This window comes from Symphalangus syndactylus, chromosome 2 (assembly GCF_028878055.3).
Source record: "Symphalangus syndactylus isolate Jambi chromosome 2, NHGRI_mSymSyn1-v2.1_pri, whole genome shotgun sequence".
Classification (NCBI taxonomy): Eukaryota; Metazoa; Chordata; class Mammalia; order Primates; family Hylobatidae; genus Symphalangus; species Symphalangus syndactylus.
Window position 1 is genome coordinate 116,908,389 of NC_072424.2, and position 15,083 is coordinate 116,923,471.

Below are 15,083 nucleotides of genomic sequence, written 5' to 3' on the forward strand. Positions count from 1 at the left end.
TGGAGGTCCATTTTTCTCCTTAAAATAGGAGAATGACTTTTGGGAAGGTGGATGACGATGAAGAACTTTCCTAAACATGGCAGCCGGTTCTCAGGCAGATCAATTTCAAGTAAGAGTATGTATGGGATTTGAGAACCTAGAAATTGATTCCCTTAAAACCATCTTTGCTCACATGACCCTTGGAAAGTCTTCAGGTATCCCCAGGAGTACTCAAGTTTGAAGACCACTACTAATTTGAAGACCGCTACTATTAAGAACCAAATAAATGGCCGAGCGCGGTGGCTCACCCCTGTAATCCCAGCACTTTGGAAGACCGAGGCGGGCGGATCAGGAGATTGAGACCATCCTGGCTAACACGGTGAAACCCTGTCTCTACTAAAAATACAAAAAATTAGCCAGGCGTGGTGGTGGGCGCCTGTAGTCCCAGCTACTCAGGAGGCTGAGGCAGGAGAATGGCATGAATCTGGGAAGCGGAGCTTGCAATGAGCTGAGATCGCGCCACTGCACTCCAGCCTGGGCAACAGAGTGAGACCCTGTCTCAAAAAAAAAAAAAAAAAAAGAACCAAACAACCAAACTTCCTTGACATCTAAAAACACCAGGCATATACTCAGTAACAATTATTATTATGCTGAGAAAGGCCAACTGTCATTTACAGGCGGAGACAGATAGATATAGAATATATAGAGATACAGAAATAGTTAACAATAATTTTTCTACACCCATATAGTAGATTGCGGCATTTTAAATTCCCATTTCTCAGAAAGAATGCAATAATTAAATCATTTTACTAATCCCATAATTATCTTTATGTTTTTCAACAAGGGGGGAGTGGATCTGGGAAAGGCTTCAAGAGTGATCTAACTTGAGTGGCACACACCTGTAATCCCAATACTTTGGGAGGCCAAGGTGGGAGGACTGTTTGAGCACTGGAGTTTGAGACCAGGCTGGGCAAAATAAGGAGACCATGTCTCTACAGAAATTTTTTTAAAAAAATTATTGGGGCATGGTTGCATGTGCCTGCAATTCCAGCTACTTGGGAGGCTGAGGTGGAAGGATCACTTGAGCCTGGGAGGTCAAGGCTGCAGTGACCTCTGATCATGCCACTTCACTACAGCCTGGGCAACAGAGTGAGACCCTGTCTCTAAAAAAAAAGAGAAGAGTAGATGTTTGCCATGATGGAGTGAGGGATTAAGGTTATTTCAGGGGACAGAGGAGAGAGACAAAGGGTCCAAAGACAAAGGACAACTTAGTGTAGCTCAGTTTGTCTGGAGTGAAGGATGGGAGAAATATGGTCAAAAATCAGTCTAGCAAGGCAAAGAAGAGTCAGAGCATATGCTAAGATCTAGTGTTTCTCTTGAAGAAGTTGGTGTTTCATGACGCAGGCAACAAAAGCTATTTAAAGCTTTGGCGCAAGCTGAGACTCTAATAAGAAAACCTTGCCATCAGAAAAACGGGAAAACCAAAAAGCAAGGTCTCAAACTAAGGCAGTTAGCTACAGGGTTAGAGAAAGCAGGAGTGACAGTAGAGATGTTAGGGATATAAAAGAATCAAGGTTTGGCTACTAGGTGGATGTTGGGAGTGAGAGAGAAGGAGCCATGGGGAATGGTCCAGGTTTTTGGGTTGGTTATGATGTCAGGATTGTGCTTGACTATCACAGTTGGCAACACAATCTACTGCTATTCTGCAGATTTGTGATGCCTCTCCTAGCTTTCTGTGCAACCTTCTTTAGAATGGCTTTTCATCCTCGTGCTTGTCATCCTGTTAATGTAAGAAGCATGTGCTACTTTCAGCATCACATTGGTCCAGGCTGGATGAAGGGAAGGGTTGAAGGGCCAAAGGCAGAGACAACCCTTTTAAAAAGAGCCTTCCTGGGCCAGGCAAGGTGGCTCATGCCTGTAATCCCAGCATTTTGGGAGGCTGAGGTGGGTGGGTCATCTGAGGTTAGGAGTTCGAGACCAGCCTGGCCAAAATGGTGAAACCCCATCTCTACTAAAAATACAAAAATTAGCTGGGGATGGTGGTGCATGCCTGTGATCCCAGCTACTTGGGAGGCTGAGGAAGAAAAGTTGCTTGAACCCAGGAGGCGGAGGTTTCAGTGAACTGAGATCACACCACTACACTTCAGCCTGGGCAACAGAGTGAGACTCCATCTCAAAAAAAAAAAAGAAGCCTTCCTGGATGTCCCACCCATGTCATTATGATATGCAGTAGCCTGAGCAGTTTGCATAGCTACCCCTAGTTGCAAGGGAGGTTCTTTATTTTTTGGTTGTTGAATTATTTTATTTTTTATGTGTCTTTGTTTACTTATTATTTTTTAAAATAAAAAATTGCATATATTTCCAAGAAAGTTTTTAAGCTGAATAGATTGCTTCTCTGAACTAAAAGTGATTCTGTTAGTGAAGAATGGATACTGAGTGGCCAACAACAGCGTTTCCCACAGATCGTTGTGGAGATGCTAGTTTCATGCTCTGAGACAGGAAATATAGGATGAGTAGCAGGCCTCAGTGGAAAGACAACAAATTCAGTTATGGATGTGTTGCATTTGAGGTTACTATGAGTTATCCAGCTGAGATATTCAGCTGAACAAGCACGACTAATGATAATCTGGGGTGGGGGGGTTCTTGACCTATAGATGACAGTTGGCCCTTCTCAATAATAATTGTTACTGATTATGTGTTTGATTTTTTTTAGGTATCAAAGCAGGTTGGTTATTTGGTTCTTAATAGCAGTGGCCTTCAAACTAGAATATTCCTGGGAGTACCTGAAGACTTTCCAAGGGTCATGTGAGCACACAGTTCTAAGGGAATCAATTTCTAGATTCTCAAATTCCACACATACTCTTACTTGAAACTGATCTGCCTGAGAACTGGCTGCCACATTTAGGAAGGGTCTTCATTGTCACCCACTTCCACAGAACTCCTTCTCCCACTTTAGGGACCTCTACCAAGCCAGAATTTTATGTTACATCACTTAACTATAGATTTGTTGTAAGAAATCGCATTATTTTCTTGTTGTATAATTTATTATAAAAATGAAAAAATCGGCCAGGCGCGGTGGCTCATGCTTGTAATCCCAGCACTTTGGGAGGCCGAGGAGGGCGGATCACGAGGTCAGGAGATCGAGACCATGGTGAAACCCCGTCTCTACTAAAAATACAAAAAATTAGCCGGGTGTGGTGGCGGGCACCTGTAGTCTCAGCTACTCGGAGAGGCTGAGGCAGGAGAATGGCGTGAACCCAGGAGGCGGAGCTTGCAGTGAGCCGAGATTGCGCCACTGCACTCCAGCCTGGGCGACAGAGCGAGACTCCGTCTCAAAAAAAAAAAAAAAAAAAATTAAAAATCCTATTACCTCTACATAATGACTTTATGACTTTTAGCAATCTACTTTATAAAATGTTCTTCATAATTTAATAAATTTAATTTATTAAATTTAAATTTAATGGTTTTTGTAATGTTCCTTAAAATCCATATCAACATATTTATTAGAATTGGAAACTGAAGTCCTTCTGAAGAATGTAAGCCTAACGTTGCCTTTGCCAATCAGGTTGGATGGCAAACATTTTCCACAGATTCGCTGAGCTAAATCTGCTGTCTTAGGTCATCAAAGTTGTGACATAAAACATATTGAAAACATGTGAGAAGATAGAAATAATTTTATTAAAAATTCTGAATTGGCTAAGGTACATTAAAAGAAAGAATTTTTATTTTCCCAACCCCTTTGAATATATCTTACTTTAGAAAATGCCTTTGAGCCAAAAATAACATACATATTTAATAACCGTTTGATAAGTCTTGGCAAGCCTTTCTTGGAGAAAACCCTGATACCTGGATAAAAACCTCTTTTGCAAGCCAGGTGGTTTCCAACTCTTTTCTTCTAACAAAATTGAAGACAAGCTTAATCAAGTTGTCATTTGCTAGAACATGAAAAATAATGTTATGATAGATCACTAGGTGATTTTTGACATAAAATTTAGAATGAGTTGAAAGGATTGACTGATTTTTGTTTCAGCAAAACCTTTTCTATCCCCATTTATTCACATAAGCAAGATTTCTTAGCCCTTACATTTATAAAATGAAAACAAAAATGACGTCAAATCATTTTCATATTGTTGATAAATACTATTCATGGATAGACATAAGAACTAATTTTAAAAACAAAGCACATTCATCTCATAAAGAGATGCACTCCCAACAAAAATTTTCTTTTATGTTTAATAATTATCTATCAAGTGTCAGCATGTTGATCTGTTTTGATCAACTGTGTATTAGTAATTGTAATGGCAGAAAATGTTAATTAGAGCATTATGGGCACATAAAGTAAAAAATGTTCAATGTATATACACAATTGTGCAGATCATACAGTGTGGTGATCTATAAAAGATTTTTAAGCATAGAATGATACTACATTTGGATAAATTTATGTGGAGGAGGTAGAATGGAGTTAGCAGGGGACAAAGTGAAATTTTTGACTGCTAAAAGCAACTTCTTGTTCAGATCTTTTAAAACCATATACTTATGAGTATCAAACTTCTAGGGCAGCAGTCCTCAACCTTTTTGACACCAGGGACCGGTTTGGTGGAAGACAATTTTTCTGTGAATGGGGGGAGGGGATAGTTTCTGGATGATTCAAGTGCATTACATTTATTGTGCACTTTATTTCTATTGTTATTACATTTTAGTATATAATGAAATAATTATACAACTCACCATAATGTAGAATCAGTGGGAGCCCTGAGCTTGTTTTCCTGCAACTAGACAGTTCCATCTGGGGTGATGGGAGACAGTGACAGATCATCAGGCATTAGATTCTCATAAGAAACTTGCAACCTACATCCCTCGCATGCACAGTTCACAATGGGGTAGCACTCCTATGAGAATCTAATGCCTCATTCTGTACTTCTGGAATCAGGAATAAAATGTGTGAAGCAGTACATAATTTTACAAAATCTTTTTTTTGTGACAGAGTAAGACTCTGTCACCCAGGCTGAAGTGCAGTGGCGCGATCTTAGCTCACTGCCACCTCCGCCTCCCCAGTTCAAGCCAATCTCCTGCCTCAGCCTTCCAAGTGGCTGGGACTACAGGTGCGCGTCACCATGCCTAGCTAACTTCTTTTTTTTTTTTTTTTGAGACAGAGTCTTGCTGTGTCACCCAGGCTGGAGTGCAGTGGCGTGATCTCGGCTCCCTGCAAGCTCCACCTCCCAGGATCACACCATTCTCCTGCCTCAGCCTCCCTTGTAGCTGGGACTACAGGCGCCCGCCACCACGGGCTAAAATATTAGCCCAGTTAATATTTTGTATTTTTTTTTTTAGTAGAGATGGGGTTTCACCATGTTGGCCAGGATGGTCTCGATCTCCTGACCTCGTGATCCGCCCGCCTCGGCCTCCCAACTTCTTTTGTATTTTAGTAGAGATGGGGTTTCACGGTGTTGCGCAGGCTGGTCTCGAACTCCTGAGCTCAGGCAATCTGCCCTCCTCAGCCTCCCAAAGTGCTAGCATTACAGGCGGGAGCCACCGCCCTTGGCCAATTTTACAAATTCTTTTAAGGCAGCAGAGCAAAATGTAGTTTGAATACCACTACCATATCCCGTTGTCATTCATGGCCCTTCGTTTTTTACTTTTTTATTTTTTGTAAGACAGGGTCTAGTTCTGTCACCGAGGCTGAAGTGCAGTGGCGTGATCATAGCACTGAAACCCTGAACTCCTGGACTCAACTGATCCTTCTGCTCCAGCTCACCTGCAATCACCACCTTGGGCTGGGACTATAGGTGTGTGCCAGGCTAATTAAAAAAAAAAAAATTTTTTTTTTTTGGCAGGGCACCGTGGCTCACGCCTGTAATCCCAGCACTTTGGGAGGCCGAGGCAGGCAGATCATGAGGTCAAGAGATCGAGACAATCCTGGCCGACATGGTGAAACCCTGTCTCAACTAAAAATACAAAAATTAGCTGGGCATGGTGGCGCATGCCTGTAGTCCCAGCAACTTGGGAGGCTGAGGCAGAAGAATTGCTTGAACCCGGGAGGCAGAGGTTGCAGTGAGCCAAGATCGCACCACTGCACTCCAGCATGGCGACAGAGCGAGACTCTGTCTCAAACAAAAAAAATTTTTTTTTGTAGAGACTGGCCTTAGTGATCTTGCCTTAGCCACACAAATTGCTGGGATTATAGGCGTGAGCCATGGGGCCCTGTTGAAGCTGGACCTTTAGATGTCCCTGGACACAAGTCCCCATGTCAGTTTGCCATGCTCAACATACACATCACGCTTGTGTGCCTGGTTCCTCTTCCAGAGCTGGGGTCAGTGCCCAGGCTCCACGCTTTCCCTAGGAGGGGATATTATTGTGGCAAGCCCTTTTGGGGCTCCCCAGGAGCTGATACTGAAGGCATTCTGAGACTATGAGGACTAACCAGATAGCTGGAGAGAACCCTGGATGACACTCCACAGTGGGGACTTAAGGCTTAAGTCTTCTGGTGAAATTGAAGACTACGTGACATCAAAGGCCAGAGAAGAGGTTGGGAGGATTCAGGGGCTTTGAAAACGGAACCCAGCAGCCACTGAGTCGAGGCTTTGAGGTCTGCATAAGCAAAATGATACTGTTTGGCACAACTCATTTCTTTAAAAAAGAAAGACAAAAATGTTTTTAGCATACAGAAAAATATGGAGGATATTATGGGAAGTATCCATGTTCTACTCACCATAATTGGATGTCAACATTTTGCTATATTTGCTTCAGCTCTTCCCAATGAACTTCTAACTGTATCAGCAATATATCAGAAATGTTTTAGTTTAGGAAAACATGATATTATGGTGTGAAAGAAATTTTTAAAAATAAAAGCAGGCACTGCTCATCGTATCCTTGAAATTTACCAGTTTCTGGTCCTTGGTCGTGTGGGTTTCATAATAATATACAGTTGAAACTTTCTATGTTTACGTTATGACTACCTTGAAGTTTGAAATCCTTGAAGTATCATCAGTATACTCAAGAAACTCCTTTCTAGGTTACCAGTTCAAATTTGGCTTGAAATCACTTGAGTGGCTGAAAAATAATTACAATTCCTCATGTTCACTGACATCATAAAGACTATCATTAGAGTAATTTAGACATCATCTGTTTCCAAAATTTTATCATGGGTTCCACTCACTGATCCAGACAACCACACATCTATCATCAAATAAATGTGAAAGTGGGTGTTAAGTTGAGCCTACACATGGCTCAGTTCACTTGTCTACTTGGCATCCTCTTAGGACTTATGTGTTCAGTATGTGTGGTCGTAGTTGGCTGATACTGTGAGAAGCAGATGCCATGTCCCTTTCAACGAGAGTCAAAGGATTTCATACTTGTGATCAGGACCCACAGGAAGAATTACATTTTTTATTGGCTCAGTAGATAAACATACACATTATATTTAAAAAGCATATATATATATACATATATATATACGTATATATATATATGTATATATATATATGTTTTTCTTTTGGTCTTACTTGGTTGAATTGTGTCCCCCCAAAATGCATATTCACCTGGAATCTCAGAATGTGGCCTTATTTGGAAATAGGGTTATTGCAGACATAATTAGTTAAGATGAGGCCATACTGAAGTGGAGTGGGCCCTCAGTCTAACATGACTGTTGTCCTTATAAGAAGAGAAGAGACACAGAACAGACACACACAGGGAAGGCCATGTGGAGAAGAGGACAGAGATTGCAGTTACACAGCTGCAAGCCAAAGAAGACCAAGGATTGCCAGCAACCACCAGAGGCCAGGAAGAGGCAAGGAAGGGTTCTCCCCTGGAGGCTTCAGGGAGAACACGTCCCTGCCAGCATCATCCAGTTTGTAGTATTTTGTTATGGCAGCCCTAGGACACTATATATATATATTTATTTTTTTCTCTCTCTCTCTGTCTTTCTTGTGTGTGTATACATTAGAATGTTTCCCCAAAATAACGCTTACCTATATTGTTCACAATACATTTTGATATTTTATTTCTGGGTAGAGTCCACTCTATTTTGTTCAATTTTTTAAAGATTGGGCTATGAAAAAATCAATTTCATTAGGATGCTATGTTCTTTTCAATAAATCTGCAGGATGGAAAACACTAGATGCTCCTAAAGGAAAGAGAGTACATTATATATTGAAAAATACCTAAAGTGTTTAATAATTAATGCAAAAAAGGCATCAATGCCACTTGTCTTATATTGGCATCATTACTAAATTAAATAAAAGTCCCCCAGGCTGGGCGCGGTGGCTCACACCTGTAATCCCAGCACTTTGGAAGGCCGAGGTGGGTGGATCACGAGGTCAGGAGATTGAGACCATCCTGGCCAACACAGTGAAACTCTGTCTCCACTAAAAATACAAAAAATTAGCCAGGCATGGTGGCGGGTGCCTGTAGTCCCAGCTACTTGGGAGGCTGAGTCAGGAGAATGGCGTGAACCCGGGAGGTGGAGCTTGCAGTGAGCCGAGATCAAGATCGTGCCACGGCACTCCAGCCTGGGCAACAGAGCGAGACTCCGTCTCAAAAAAAAAAGTCCCCCAAAGAGCTGAAGGGTTAATGTGCTTTCCAAAAATATGTGAATATTTATGTGTCATGATACAGGGACTCTGCAGATAACAGATAGGAAACCCACTTTCTATTCAACTCAGTGACACCTGAAATTGCATTAATAGAGCTGTGTATAACTGTGTATCTCTAAGTTTTAAAGTCAGAAAAACTGACTTTTAGCTAGGTGCCACTAGTCACTTAGACAAATGACTTTAAGTGAAATTAATAAGTATCTCTGAGCTGCGCTTTTCTCATCTGAGAAATAGTGATAATAATACTGTATACCTTGCATCATATAAAGTGCTCAGCAAAGTGACAGGCATGGAGAAAGTGCCCAATATTTAGGAGTTGTCTTCTATTCTCCATTTATACTGATGGGTTCAGAGAAAGGGACAATGGAAAGATTATGAGGATACCAGCTTCTGAAAAAAGACAGGAGGAGATGGAAATGAAGATGCCTTGGAGATCACAACAGACCGGCCAGAAGCGGTGGCTCATGCCTGTAATTCCAGGACTTTGGGAGGCCAAGGCGGGTGGATTGCCTGAGGTCAGGAGTTTGAGACCAGCCTGGCCAACATAGTGAAACCTCATCTCTACTAAAAATACAAAAGTTAGCCAGGCGTGGTGGCACACTCCTGTAATCCCAGCTACTTGGGAGGCTGAGGCAGGAGAATCACTGGAATGCAGGAAGTGGAGGTTGCAGTGAGCTGAGATCACACCATTGCACTTCAGCCTGGGCAACAGAGTAAGACTCCGTCTCCAAAAAAAAAAAAAACAGATTACAACAAACACCACAGAAATACAAAGTCCCAGGAGTTGGAGTTGTAATAGTAAGAACTGGTAATATTATATGTGTTTTTAATTTCTATTTCTAGTTTGCCAGATTTTGTCCTAGGTTCAGCTAGTCATCAGCTTTTCTATTTGTTTCTGCATTAGTATAAAATACAAATATTAAAGTACAAAATAAGCTTTTATAGTGAAGCAATCCAAATATACAATGGCTTGAATAAGACAGCAATATAAATCTGTCACCTAACAGTCCAGAATTAATCAGGTCAGTACCAGTGGGATGCTCTGCCATGCTCAATAAGTGTCTTGTCTTTCCCAAAGCTCATCTCCCAGGCAGCAGAAAGGGGAAAGGGCGGGGAGCACACACCCCTTCCTTTTGCGGGGCACTACAAAGAGACAGAAGTGACTTCTATTCACATTCCATCAGCCAGAATTTACTAACATGACAATACTAAACTGTAAGGGATGCTGATAGATAGATTTGATACTGTGTCAGTCATTGTCCCTTAATGGATTTTAGTGGACAATTAGTCTTTACCACAGTCCCTCCCTCTTGCTTTCCAAATATGCATACTCTTCTCACATACTGAACACATTCACTCCTTCCCTGAAGGAGACAATCCAAACACCCTTCCAGTGACTAAAACCGACTCAGAGTCCAAGATCTCTGGGTGGTGTGCCATCCTCTCCAGCAGGGCTGGAAGTGGATCTTTTGGTTTGCTGGCCCATAAATGAATAGAAAAGTGTTCTGTTCTCCACCCCACGCCCAAAATACAATGGAGAAGTAGGAACGGGGTAACTTCCACAGGTATTTCATTTAGAAAAGCAAAGAATGGGAAGCACATGGCAGTCATTAGTTAATGAGAATTATGAATTCCTGCTAGGTGGAAATAGGGAAAACTTGAGTCCTGGCAATGAAGTGAGGTCCTTGATTAGGCCCTAGATCTGCTTCCTGGAAGGAGCATTCCTGTCCAATTTCCTCCACAGCTCATGTCTTTGCTCTGTTGGTCCACTAGCCTCACTGAGAGTGTGCCCTTCCTGTGGCAGACAATCCTGTTAGTGCAACATTAAAGGCTTGGGTTGCTTTAAAGGCCCAAGAACGTATGGATCTGACACCCTGGGGAGGTACTCTTCCTGAGACTGCTACTAGAGCCGTGAGTTCAAGAATGCAGCTTTGCAGCTGTCTTCCAGTTGTCAGGAAGCTGGAATCAAGGCATGACCATTGCTGCTCAACTGCCCTCCACACCTAGGAAGCTGAGAACAGGAACTGGAACATTGCTGCAGAAAAAAATGACCAAAACATTGGCAGCAATATGGCCTCCATCTCATTTCTCCCTTCTGCTTCTCACAAGATTCATGTACTGGGCAGAGTACAATGCATATCCAGAACCCGAGCTGTAAGGGGGTTTGGAAAGATCATTTTTAGATGTCCAATCTTTCTAATCAGAAGGAGGAGGAGTTGCTTGTTGAGGCAGCCAACTCACAGTCTCCATCACAAGGTTTATAAAGGAGTGTCTATTTTGATAAGTAATTTCACTGTGAGTTTCAGGGATGTTGATTTAGGAGATCTTGGTGTCCAGTTAGAAGGACTTATGTCCTGTAACTTGGGGGAAAAGTGGTTTTGTTTTGTTTTGTTTTCTGGAAAATCCCAGAGCCCCTTTGTGAATGCCAGCATGCAATAGTTGATGCCCCCAAGGCCTCCAGCAAGGGCAGGCAATATAGACTGTGCCAACACAACTCTCAAGGGCCAGCATTGACTGAAATGGCAAAATAGGGAAGGGATTAAAGAGACCCTGGCATTTTCTCATCAATCTAGGGACAAATGAGAACTTCTTGGACCTACTCTGGGGCTGAACTGGAGTCATTTGCTTTTTTCCAGATTAATGGCAAGATGACAAATGGTATGTTCTGGTTTTGTAGCCTTAATAACACCATCTCCCTGTAATAAATATAGTATCATGACTGTGATGGCTGGTGCTATTGGCACAATGACTCACTGTGAATGCTGTTATTAACATCACAACCCTTTACAGTGAAATCTGGGTAAAGTAGTTGCCTATTTGTCACTGTAAAGTGGCAATATACCAAACGGTAATTTTGTAGGCTGAAAGGGGGAAAAACTTAATTCAACTTCCTGTGCACCTTACCAGTAACCATGGTTTGGACTTAAGGAATTATTGGACACATCTGCTGTTTGTTTCTCATGAGCCACATTTAAACAATGAAAACAAATCTGATTGTTAGTACTATGCCTTAAGAAATTTTCTGCAACACCGTAAAATTGTATAAATGATGGGTTATGTATAATAAAAATACCGTCGTGTTTTTTGGCTTACTATATGTAAGTGTTTTGAATCTAGAATGAGGATTTCTTTGCAGTAAACTATTTGGTGAGACCCTGCAGTTTGTTATGCTCTGAGTATCTGATTCTTTCACTCTCTCTCTTTAACATACACACACCCACACACACACACACAGATGCACAAACACACCTTTTATCTTTATTTAGTTTTGGGAGGCCAATATCACTTGATAGTTAAGGTTTGAACTTTGGAGTTAAGCTCCATTGTGGCCTTGTTTTGAGACTTGAAAGTGATTTAACTCCTCTGAGCTTCAGCTGGCTCACTGACAATTATTGTTATAGGACCAGCCTCTTGTTGTTGAGGAACTACATGAGATAATGTCTGCAAAGTGCTTAGCTCAGAGCATGGCATATAGTAAATGCTCATCAAATGTGATTCTTTTTATTTTTAGCCATGTTGTGAAATGTTATTGTACTACACTTGTGTTTAAATTTTTAAAGAGTTCATTTTGGAGGAAATGGCATGAGTAATAAGCATATGTTATTTATCAAAGCACTCGTAACTATATCATGACAAAATAACAGAAAAATGGTGTTTACTATCAGCACCAAAGTTCAAGTCTGTATTTTATAGCTTAACTTCGATGCTTAAAGAGCAGCATCAGCTCTTTTAGTATATTGTACTTATATTAACTATATTAAAAAATACATTACATAATTTATAACTTGGCGATAAAAATGTGTAACCTATACGCAAGGGGGCAGAACATGAAATAGTAAAATAATTTTTAGGTACTACAAGGGTTTTCTGCAGGAAAAGCAGTTGCAAGCCTGGTTGCAAAGCCTGCATATTAAATGCAGATCTTTTTGTCCCTTACCCTGAAGCTGTGGAAGAGATCTTTTCAAAGGGGATCCAGGAAGCAACTATAGAGAAAAGAGCCATCTATTCCTAAGGAACTTAATCCTCTCCACCAAAAACCACAGGGGTGGCAGAAATGGCTCTTCTAAGCATGATGTGAGCACAGATCCAAGATTCAGGAAGACAATAGGAGCATGAGAGCTGACAGTTAGAGTGAACAACAGACACCCAGGAAGAGACCGGATGTCTACCGAGCCTGGTAGTAGGGATGGACGAGAGGGTGCGGAGAGCCAGAAAGGGGTTACTGACCTTGTGGTACTGGAGCCAAGGTGCGTTTCCTTGGAAGATCGTCTTCAGGTGTTGGTGGACACAAAGAAATCACTGGTTTGAGAAGGCAGAGCTTACAGAACAGATCAGGAGTCCAGAAATCTTCAGGACCTGACAGCGAAGGATCCTGCAATCAGTGATGGGTTTAATACCGTATATGAATGAACACGAATGCCAGCAGTGATAGGAAATGCGAAATAATAGCCCTGCAGTTACTATGGTCACCTGATGGAAGGCAAAAAGCCTAAGGAAATTGCAGGGAGAATCTTGCAAAGTCAGAACTACTTCAAAAGAGTAATCTGGCAAGGTCAGGCCTAGAAGTGGGGAAAGGGTGAGGCTAAAAACTGTGACAAAGACAAGGCTCTGGCCCTGCTCACCTGGGGCTGGAAACATTTACCAGTTCTTTAATGAGAAAGCATGTACGGACTGCATGGTAACCACCCCTGCGTGTTACTCCTTATAAATAGCAGGACACGAATATTTATCCAGGCTAAGAGCAGGGCAAATCCGTAGCGTGGCCTGGATTCTTCCCAATTAATCTCTTTATACTCTCAATCTCCAACATAAAGAATTCTATTCAGTTGTTATTAAAGAGGAAACTGAATGAAAATAAATAACTGAATCTCAATAGACCAAGAGGACCATTTGCTTGAAAAAATAGCCTGGTTAAATTGCAGTTTTAATAAGAGTGCATGTTTTGGAGTCAGCCAGATTCAGGTCTGAGACCTATCTCTAGCACTAAGTGGAGGACTGTGAGCTCATTAATTAAACTCTACTGGCATGAATTCCTCCTGTGAAAATTGGGAACAATGATGTCAACTTTGCAGGTTTAAAAATTTTTAAGATTAGGCTGGGTGCAGTGGCTCATGCCTGTAATCCCAGCACTTTTGGGAGGCCAAGGCGGGCAAATTACCTGAGGTTAGGAGTTTGAGACCAGCCCGGCCAACATGGAGAAACCCCGTCTCTACTAAAAATACAAAAATTAGGATGGGCGTGGCGGCTCATGCCTGTAATCCCAGCACTTTGAGAGGCCCAGGCGGGCGGATCACGAAGTCAAGAGATGGAGACCATCCTGGCCAACACGGTGAAACCTCGTCTCTACTAAAAATACCAAAAAAAAAAAAAAAAAAATTAGCTGGGCTTGGTGGAGTGTGCCTGTAGTCACAGCTACTTCGGAGGCTGAGGCAGAAGAACCATTTGAACCTGGGAGGCGGAGGTTGCAGTGAGCTGAGATGGTGCCACTGCACTCCAGCCTGGCGACAGAACAAGACTCCATCTCAAAAACACATACATACATACATACATACATACGTACATACATACATACATACAAATTAGCTGGGCGTGGTGGCATATGCCTGTAATCCAGCTACTCAGGAGGCTGAGGCAGGAGAATTGCTTGAGTTCAGGAGACGGAGGTTGCAGTGAGCCAAGATGGCGCCACTGCACTGCAGTCTGGCCAACAGAGTGAGACTCTGTCTCAAAAAAAAAAAAAAAATTAGATTAAATGAACTTACACAAAAAAATCATTTGGAATGAGGTAGGTGGCCAATATGTGTTAGTCTCTTTTCTCTTGATTTTGACATTGCCAGAAACACAGACTCAGGTGTAAGTCTGATGGGCACCCTGACAGGTGTGACCATGGGCCAAGTATCGCTAAGTTGTGCAGGCTTCCAAAGGGACTGCGAAGGTCTCTGGAGTCAAGCTGCCTGGGATCAGAACCACTCCATCATTTTCTGACCTGGGAGGAGTTACTTACTCTCTCTGTGGCTCGGATTTCTTACCTATCAGAGAAGACAGCAATGTCCACTCACAGGGGTTTTTGAGTGCTAAGTGAAATAATCCACATAAGGCATTTGGGATGATCTGAGACGGGCAGGACTGAGGTGAAGTCCGTGGAGACAAAGTTCCAGGGATGTTAAGATAGTCATCTCTGGAGTTGCCTAGCTAGGTGTTGGTCAAAGGCAGCACCAGAGGGCAGCATGGTGATTGCAAGGCCCCTCCCAGACTCTGTGGATGATTTTAAATTAGTTATAGTAGCCTTCCAAAGAGCCTTTGTGACATAAGTACAGAACCTGGGAATGGCCCCTTCTGCTCAAATATAATAATGCCATCCAACTTGGTAGAGCCAGCCTCTGTGGCAGCCCACTCCCCTAAGGCTAGCTTTGGATGTGTAGCCTTTACTTAAAATTCTACTTTTTAAGTTTTTTTCTGTCTGCTTTTTGTTATTATTATACTTTAAGTTCTAGGGTACATGTGCACAACGTG

The 15,083-nt window shown here is 42.1% G+C and overlaps 1 long non-coding RNA gene across 1 annotated transcript; it reads right to left on the minus strand.

The window, feature by feature from the left end:
- Positions 1 to 4,570: 4,570 nt before the first annotated feature.
- Positions 4,571 to 14,789, minus strand: LOC129474391 (uncharacterized). Its single transcript, XR_008654538.2, has 6 exons — positions 14,600 to 14,789; positions 14,147 to 14,290; positions 12,798 to 12,869; positions 6,689 to 6,747; positions 6,401 to 6,567; positions 4,571 to 4,765 (listed from the first exon to the last, which is right to left on the minus strand). It is a non-coding gene; the product is annotated as an uncharacterized lncRNA (long non-coding RNA).
- Positions 14,790 to 15,083: the final 294 nt, after the last annotated feature.